Below are 9,661 nucleotides of genomic sequence, written 5' to 3'. Positions count from 1 at the left end.
CGGGGTGTATTGAGAGGTACTTTGAGGCCAACGACAACTGGGAGGTCCAAGTGGGGATGGTCTGGGAGGCATTGAAGGCGGTGACTAGAGGGGAGTTCATTTCCATCCGAACCCATAGGGAGAGGGGGGAGCAGAGGGAGAGGGACAGACTGATAGGGGAGATGGTGAGGGTGGATAGGAGATATGCGGAGGCTCCCGAGGAGGGATTGCTGGGCCTTCAGGCCAGGTTCGACCTATTGACTACCAGAAAGGCGAAGGCTCAGTGGAGGAAAGCACAGGGGGCGGTGTATGAATATGGGGAGAAGGCGAGCAGGATGCTGGCACACCAGCTCCGAAAGCGGGACGCGGCCAGGGAGATTGGGGGAGTTACAGATAGAGCTGGGAAGGTGGTGCGGAGGGGGGTAGATGTTAATGAGGTCTTCAGGGACTTCTATGGGGAACTGTACCGGTCTGAACCCCCAGTGGAGGGGGGTGGAATGGGGCGTTTCTTGGACAGGTTGCGATTTCCGAGGGTGGAGGTGGGACAGGTGGAAGGACTGGGGGCGCCGATCGAGCTGGAGGAGTTGGTTAAAGGGATAGGGAGCATGTAGTCGGGGAAGGCGCCGGGGCCGGCTGGGTTTCCGGCAGAATTCTATAAAAGGTATGTGGACCTGTTGGGCCCCCTGTTGGTCCGGACCTTTAGCGAGGCAAGGGAAGGGGGGGCTTTGCCCCCAACTATGTCACGGGCGCTGAATTCCTTGATCCTGAAGCGGGACAAGGACCCTCTGCAGTGCGGGTCATATAGGCCGATTTCGCTGCTAAATGTAGACGCCAAGCTGCTGGCAAAGATCCTAGCCACAAGAATAGAGGATCGTGTGCCGGGGGTCATTCATGAGGACCAGACGGGAGTTGTGAAGGGAAGGCAGTTGAATACAAACGTACGAAGGCTCCTCAACGTTATTATTATGCCGGCTGTGGAAGGGGAGGCGGAGATAGTGGTGGCATTAGATGCGGAGAAGGCCTTTGATAGGGTTGAGTGGGAGTATCTATGGGAGGTGTTGGAGAGGTTTGGGTTTGGGCAGGGGTTTGTCCGTTGCGTGAGGTTGCTCTATGAGGCCCCGATGGCGAGTGTAGCCACGAATAGGAGGAGGTCGGAGTACTTTCGGCTGTACCGGGGGACGAGACAGGGGTGTTCCCTGTCCCCTTGCTCTTTGCGTTGGCAATTGAGCCCCTGGCCATGGCGCTGAGGGAGTCGGGGAACTGGAGGGGCCTGGTCCGGGGTGGGGAGGAGCATCGAGTGTCGCTTTATGCGGACGACCTGTTGCTGTATGTGGCGGACCCGGTGGGGGGATGCCGGAGGTGATGATGATTCTTAGTGAAGTCGGGGGCTTCTCTGGGTATAAGCTGAACCTGGGCAAGAGCAAGTTGTTCATGGTGCACCCGGGGGATCAGGAGGAGGGGATTGGTAGGCTCCCACTGAAGCAGGCAGGGAAGAGCTTCAGGTACCTAGGAGTCCAGGTGGCTGGGAGCTGGGGGGCCCTGCACAAGCTCAACCTCACAAGGTTGGTGGAGCAGATTGAGGAGGAGTTCAAAAGGTGGGATATGTTACCGCTGTCACTGGCGGGGAGGGTGCAGTCCGTTAAGATGACGGTGCTCCCGAGGTTTTTGTTCCTGTTCCAGTGCCTCCCCATCCTTATCCCGAAGGCCTTTTTTAGGAGGGTCAACAGGAGTATCACGGGATTTGTGTGGGCGCATGGGACTCCGAGGGTGAGAAGAGTGTTCCTGGAACGGGGCAGGGATAGGGGGGGCTGGCGTTGCCCAACCTCTGTGGGTACTATTGGGCTGCCAACGCAGCGATGGTGCGTAAGTGGGTAATGGATGGGGAAGGGGCAGCATGGAAGAGGATGGATGTGGCGTCATGTGTGGGCACGAGCCTGGAGGCGCTGGTAACGGCACCGTTGCCGCTCCCTCCAACGAGGTATACCACGAGCCCGGTGGTGGCGGCTACCCTCAGAATTTGGGGGCAATGGAGACGGCACAGGGGAGAAGTGGGGGGCTCGATGGAGGCCCCGATACGGGGGAACCATCGGTTTGTCCCAGGGAGCATTGATGGCGGATTTCTGGGCTGGCACAGGGTAGGGGTTAGGAGGTTAAGGGACCTGTTTGTGGAGGGGAGGTTCGTGAGCTTGGGGGAGTTAGAGGGGAAGTTTGGGCTCCCCCCGGGGAACATGTTTAGGTACATGCCTGTGAGGGCGTTTGCCAGGTGGCAGGTGGAGGGGTTCCCCTTGTTGCCCCCACGTGGGGTACGGGACAGGATGCTCTTGGGGCTGTGGGTTGGAGGAGGGAGGATTTTGGACATATACCGGGTAATGCAGGAGGTAGACGAGGCCTCGTTGGAGGAACTGAAGGGCAAATGGGAAGAGGAGCTGGGTGAGGAGATTGAGGAGGGGATGTGGGCGGATGCCCTGGAGAGAGTGAATTCCTCCTCTTCCTGTGCGAGGCTTAGTCTCATACAGTTCAAGGTGCTGCATAGGGCCCACATGACTGGGACGAGGATGAGTAGGTTTTTCGGGGGCAAAGACAGGTGTGCTAGGTGCTCGGGGAGCCCAGCGAACCATGCCCATATGTTTTGGGCGTGCCCAGCGCTGGGGGAGTTTTGGAAGGGGGTAGCAAGGACGGTGTCGAGGGTGGGTGGGATCCAGGGTCAAGCCAGGCTGGGGACTCTCAATTTTTGGGGTTGCAGTGGAGCCGGGAGTGCAGGAGGCGAAAGAGGCCGGTGTTCTGGCCTTTGCGTCCCTAGTTGCCCAGCGGAGGATCTTGCTCCAATGGAAGGATGCGAGGCCCCCAAGCGTAGAAGCCTGGATCAATGATATGGCGCGGTTCATTAAATTAGAGAGGGTGAAATTTGCCTTGAGGGGATCAGTACAAGGGTTCTTTAGGCGGTGGCAGCCTTTCCCGGACTTCCTGGCGGAACGGTAGGGAAATAGGCCGGCAGCAGCAGCAACCCGGGAGGTGACGGGGGGGGGGGGGGAGGGGGGGGGAGGGAGGGAGGGGGGGGGTTTGGTTCGGTAGGGAGGGAGAACTGTACATGGGTTTGTGGGATGTGGCGGGTGTTATCTCTTTCCCTTTTGCTTTTTGGGTGTTTTTTTGTTTTTTCTTTTGTTTGCAGTTGCTTTTGAAGTTGGGAGGGTGTTGTTCTTGGGTTTTTACCGCAGTTGTTCTGTTAATATTGTTGTGATGTTTATATTTTGTAAAAATCTTAATAAAAATTATTTTTAAAAAAAAACGTAAGTGCCACCGTCACCTTGATGGCAACCGGTATCGCGTTTCCTCCTCCCGTTCCACGTGGGGCGAGGTGCGACATGAGTTGGCAGATATGTGCGACCGTCTCTCTGCTCAACCGGAGTCTCCTCCTGCAGGTGATGTCCGGCATTGTCTCGAAAGAGATCCGGCCACGGTACACCCTAGGCCTCGCTCGTCGCCTCTGGCGCTTTGGCTCCACCATCAATGCCTCCTCCTCCTCCTCCTCCCCCCCATGCTGCTCACGACAGGCCACTCCACGGCCATTCCCTCTGCTCCTGCAGCTGCCCCTGCATCCACTGTGGGATGTGGCTGTGGACGCTGCTCGATCTCCAACTGCAGTGCAGCAGCCCCAACCACTGCGCTGAACATAGCCGTTCGGTTAGCATACATTCTGCTCACCTACAGAAGGGTGGTGGGGGGCAGAGAAACGGGACATGTTAGACGGAGGTTATTCGACACCTCGGCAGCTGCCTGCCACGGGATACCTGTGTGTCCCGGTGGCCTGGTCGCGCTGCTGACACGCGGCCAGCCTAACCCCTGGTCACTTTCTGCGTCCAACGGGCAGTTAAACTATGTGCTCCTCACCGGTGCGTCAGCCACAGGGCAACCAGCAGCAGTGTCCTCGTGACCGTCCTGCCATGGCAGGGCGGCTGACATGTTGCATCCGGGGCTGGACGACCCACTCCACTCCACTCCCTCTCCCCCCCCACTACTCGCTCTCCCCCCCCTCCCACTTCTCTCTCTCCCCCCCCACTTCTCCCTCTCTCCCCCCCACTACTCGCTCTCCCCCCCCCCACTTCTCCCTCTCCCCCCCCACTACTCGCTCTCCCCCCCCCACTTCTCCCTCTCCTTCCCCCCCAATACTTCGCTCTCGCCCCCCCACCACAGTTCTCTCTCTCCCCCCCACTTCTCCCTCTCCTCCCCCCCTACTACTCGCTCTCACACTCCCCCCCTCCCACTTCTCTCTCCCCCCCCACTTCTCCCTCTCTCGGCCCTCCCCACTACTCAAGACTCTCTCCGCCCCCCCGCCACTCCCAAACCTTCTCCCGCTCCCCCCACTTCCACTTCTCCTCTCTCCCCCCCACTACTCTCGCTCAACCACCCCCCACTTCTCCCTCTCGCTCGCCACCCACTTCTCGCTCCTCCGCCCCTCCACTTCTCACTCTCTCCTCCTCCCCCTACTCGCTCTCATCCCCCCCACTGGTCTCCCTCTCGTCCCCCACTTCTCCCTCTCCCCCCCACTTCTCCCTCTCTCCCTCCCACTTCTCCCTCTCCCCCCCCACTTCTCCCTCTCTCCCCCCCCACTACTCGCTCTCCGCTCCCCCCCTCCCACTTCTCCCTCTCTCCCCACTTCTCCCTCTCCCCCCCCACTTCTCCCTCTCTCCCCCCCCCCACTACTCGCTCTCCGCCCCCCTCCCACTTCTCCCTCTCTCCTCCACTTCTCCCTCTCCCCCCCCACCTTCTCCCTCTCCCCCCCACTTCTCCCTCTCCCCCCCCACTTCTCCCTCTCTCCCCCCCCCACTACTCGGTCCTCCCGCCCCCCCCCACTTCTCCCTCTCTCCCCCCCCACTACTCGGTCTCCGCCCCCCTCCCACTTCTCCCTCTCCCCCCCCCCACTTCTCCCTCTCTCCCCCTACTTGCTCTCCCCCCCCACTTCTCCCTTTCCCCCCACTTCTCCCTCTCCCCCCCCACTTCTCCCTCTCTCCCCCCCCACTACTCGGTCTCCGCCCCCCTCCCACTCTCTCCCCTCTCTCCCCCCCCCACTACTCGGTCTCCCGCCCCCCTCCCACTTCTCCCTCTCTCCCCCCCCCCCACTACTCGCTCTCTGCCCCACCCCCACTTCTCACTCTTCCCTCTCGTCCCCCTCTGTCTTTCTCCCTCTCCGGACCCCCCACCTTCTTCCCTCTCTTGCCCCCCCCACTACTACCTCCTCGCGCTCCCACTCCGCACTCATCTCCCAAGCTTCTCCCTCCTCCCCAACCCACTTCTCCCCATCCTCTCCCCCCTACTTGCGCTCTCGCCCCCCACTTCTCACCTTTCCCCCACATTCCCTTCTCGCCCCCCACTCTCCCTCATCTCCCACCACTTCTCCTCTCCACCCACCACTAACTCCGCTTCTCCGCCCCCCACTTCTCCCTCTCCCCTCCCACTTCTCCCCTCTCCCCCCCACTGATCGCCCTCTCCCCTCCCACTTCTCCCTCTCGCCCCCCCCCTCTCCCTCGTCCGCCCCCACGACTCGCTCTCCCCCCCCCACTTCTCCCTCTCCCCCTCACTACTCGCTCTCCGCCCCCCCACTTCTCCCCTCTACCCCCCACTACTCGCTCTCCGCCCCCCCACTTCTCCCTCTCCCCTCTTCCCCCCCCACTTCTCCCTCTCTGCCCCCCCACTTCTTCCTCTCCCCTCCCACTTCTCCCTCTCCCCCCTCTAGTCGCTCTCCGCCCCCCCACTTCTACCTCTCCCTCCCCACTACTCGCTCTCCGCCCCCCCCCACTTCTCCCTCTCCCCCCCACTACTCGCTCTCACCGCAACTCCCCACTTCTCACCTCTCCTCCCCCCCACTTCTCACCTCTCCCCCCCACTACTCGCGCTCTCCGCCCCCCCACGTCGCTCTCCCTCTCCCTCGCCACTTCTCCCTCTCCTCCCCCCCACTACTCGCTCTCCGACCCCCCACGCTTTCGTTCCCCTCCTCATCGCACCCCACTTCTCCCTCGTCCGCCCGCCCCGCTTCTTCTCCTTCTACTCCCCCCCACTACTCGCGTCCTTTTCGCCCCCACCACTTTCTCCGCTCCCCCCCCACACTTCCTCCCGCTCCGCCCCCGCCAATTCTCCCTCTCTCTCCCCCCCCCACTTCTCCCTCTCTCCCCCCCCACTACTCGGTCTCCGCCCCCCTCCCACTTCGCCCTCTCTCCCCCCCCACTACTCGGTCTCCGCCCCCCTCCCACTTCTCCCTCTCTCCTCCCCCCCCCCACTACTCGCTCTCTGCCCCACCCCCACTTCTCGCTCTTCCCTCTCGTCCCCATTTCTCCCTCTCCGACCCCCCACTTTCTCCCTCTCTCCCCCCCCCCCCACTACTCGCTCTCTGCCCCACCCCCACTTCTCACTCTTCCCTCTCGTCCCCACTTCTCCCTCTCCGACCCCCCACTTCTCCCTCTCTCCCCCCACTTCTCCCTCTCCCCCCACTACTCGCTCTCCGCCCCCCCACTTCTCCCTCTCCCCTCCCACTTCTCCCTCTCCCCCCCCCACTTCTCTCCCTCTCCCCCCCCACTTCTCCCTCCCCCCACCTCTCCCTCTCCCCCCCACTACTCGCTCTCCCCCCCACTTCTCCCTCTCCCCCCCCACTACTCGCTCTCCGCCCCCCCACTTCTCCCTCTACCCCCCACTACTCGCTCTCCGCCCCCCCACTTCTCCCTCTCCCCTCTTCCCCCCACTTCTCCCTCTCTGCCCCCCCCACTTCTCCTCCCTCGCCCCTCCCACTCTCACCTCTCACCCCCTCTAGTCCACTCCTCCGCCCCCCACTTCTACCTCTCCCTCCCCCCTAACTACTCGCGTCTCCGCCCCCCCCACTTCTCCCTCTCCCCCCCCAACTACTCCGCTCTCCGCCCCCCACTTCTCCCTCCCCCTCCCCCACTTCTCCCTCTCCCCCCACTACTCGCTCTCCGCCCCCCCACTTCTCCCTCCTCCCCCCCACTTCTCCCTCTCCGCCCCCCCGCTTCTCCTTCTCTCCCCCCCACTACTCGCTCTCTGCCCACCCACTTCTCCCTCTCCCCCCCACTTCTCCCTCTCCGCCCCCCCGCTTCTCCTTCCTCCCCCCCCACTACTCGCTCTCCGCCCCCCCACTTCTCCCTCTCCCTCCCACTTCTCCCTCTCCCCCCCCACTACTCGCTCTCCGCCCCCCCACTTCTCCCTCTCCCCCCCACTTCTCCCTCTCCGCCCCCCCGCTTCTCCTTCTCTCCCCCCCACTATTCGCTGTCCGCCCCCCCCCCCCCCCCCCCCCCCCCACTGGCCGCTGCGTTCTCGGGGATGCCTTCCCCAGTTTGCCGAGACTCCGGGACGGTCCGCTCACCCCCTCACTGCTCGTCAGCCAACACGACTGGCTGGCGACTTTAAAAAGCAGGTGTGGACGGCGACATCGTGACCTTGCGTCATGACGTCGGGACCTCGGCCCATCCGGGCCGGAGAATAGCGGGGGTGCCGGAGAATCGCCTTTTTGGTTGCATCGGGCGATTCTCCATGTTTTTGCGTGCGAAACACGATGACAAAAATTTGGCCGGTTTGGAGAATAGCGGGAGCGCGGCGGACCGGCGTCGCGGGAAAAAACGGCGCGGCACGCTATCCTCCCAACCGGCGTGACATCGGAGAATCTGGCCCAATATTTTGTGGAGTCTTCTCCAGGGGGAGGAGTGGGAGGGTTGCCATTTCGAATAGGGACAACTCATTTTAAGTATCTGGAGGTGCAGGTGGCATGGGACCGGACATAACATCGTAAGCTAAATTTCAAAAGCTAAATGCCTGGTGGGGAGGGTGAAGAAGGACTTGGTGAGATGGGACAGTCTCCCCTTGTCGCTGGCAGGTTGGGTACATGCAGTAAAAATGAACATTTTGCCGTGGTTTCTGTTTCTGTTCCAGTGTCTGCCGGTCTTTTTGCCAAAGTCATTCTTTCAAAGGGTGCTGGTCTCGTCATTTGTGTGGGCAGGAAGGTAGCTAGGATAAGGACAGTGGTGCTTCAAAGGGGGTGGCAGTCGGGGGGGGGCTTCGCCCTTCCGAACCTATTGCACTATTACTGGGTGGCAAATGCGGAGAAGGTGTGAGGCTGAAGTAAGTAGACGGAGGCTTTGTGGGTGCTGATGGAGGTGGGGTCGCTGGCACTGACAATAGCACCACTACCGGTCACCCCAGGGAAATATTAGGGTAGTCCTTTAGTGGACGCCACGCTTAAGATTTGGGGCAATTTTGACAGCACTTCAAGTTGAGGGCAGGTTCGAGGGTGATGTCAATAAGAGGGAATCACTGGTTTAAGCCAGGGAGGATGGATATGAAACCAAAGAGAAAATTCTGGAAAATCTCAGCAGATCTAGCAGCATCTGTAGGGAGAGAAAAGAGCTAACGTTTCGAGTCCAGATGACCCTTTGTCAAAGCTAAAAGACTTAGAAAATGGGAATTATTTATACTGTGGCATGAGAGAATGAAAGATGAGTCATAGCCACAGAAACCAAGGGAACAGAGTGCTATTAGCCACAGAAACCAAGGGGAAAGAGTGCTAATGGATATGGGTGTATTGTTATAAAAATGTTGAAAATATGAATTAAAATATTTTTCAAAAGAAAAATTCTCTGCCCCATCCAAACTCTGAGCTCTCTGTTTTCGGCATCCAGCATTATTCCAATAAAGCTCAATGTAAGCTTGTGGAATAGTACCTCGTCTTTCAATGAGGCACTTTGCAGCCTTTCTGATTCAGCACTTGAGTTAATAAAGTTCAGATCATAATCTCTTCCCTTTGAATTTGGATGGCAGCCGTTGATAATTCTGTGATTCTCATTTACCTCCGCAAGACCCATCTTTTGTTTATTTTATTGTCTCCTTTTGTCTTTCTCCATTATACCTTTCTAAATGTAACCTCTTCTGCTTCCTGCCTTCGATTCTCTCACAGACCTTCCCGTTGGTTCTTCCCACCTGCCCTTGCCTCTCCTTTCCTTGCACCTGAATTTGCCTAAAACCTGTCACATCTCCAACTTGTTGCGGCTCTGATAGAGAGGGTCATTAACCTGAAAGTTAAGCTCTGATCATCTCTCCACGGTACTGCCAGATCTGCTGAGAATTTCCTGCTTTTTTTGTTATTATCCACATGGTCACCTGGTTTATTCTCTCATCTGTCTTGAATAAAGGTGTTAGATTGACCGCTTTATATTCTGTGGCAAAATTTGCACTTCTAAGAGTTGAAAAACAATGGTCAGAGTCTTTGCTGTACCCTCTGCAACCTCTCCAACAAGTAGGTTATATGCTTTCAAAATCCAGCGACTTAATTACTTTGAATACTATTTATTTTCAAAACTGACCTCTTTCCTAATTATTTCTGACTGTATTCCCATATTTTCTCTCTGTACTTTGACTCCCATCATTATATCTATAAACCAATGAACAGTATTTATTTTCTCTATGACAGTTTCATTCTCCACAAGTGGATTCCCCCTTCATCTGTGAACTTTCAACCCGTTTCAAATTATTTAGAATGCATTTATAAAGATCCTATTCCCTGGAAGCCGATCAACCAGCTTTTTCATATTACAAACATGCATTTTAATCTTAATTTTACATCTTTTTATAACACAGTAACTTGATTTTTAGGGTAGCACGTCAACAGAGTAGTTAGAACTACTGCCTC

The 9,661-nt window shown here is 58.4% G+C and overlaps 1 long non-coding RNA gene across 1 annotated transcript in view; it reads left to right on the top strand.

Moving 5' to 3' along the window:
* LOC119966082 overlaps positions 1-9,661 on the top strand; it is a 42,329-nt gene that overhangs the window by 29,951 nt on the left and 2,717 nt on the right. The window lies entirely within an intron of this gene.

The sequence above is a fragment of the Scyliorhinus canicula genome, chromosome 5 (assembly GCF_902713615.1).
Source record: "Scyliorhinus canicula chromosome 5, sScyCan1.1, whole genome shotgun sequence".
Lineage (NCBI taxonomy): Eukaryota > Metazoa > Chordata > Chondrichthyes > Carcharhiniformes > Scyliorhinidae > Scyliorhinus > Scyliorhinus canicula.
This window is presented reverse-complemented; position numbering and strand designations above follow the sequence as displayed.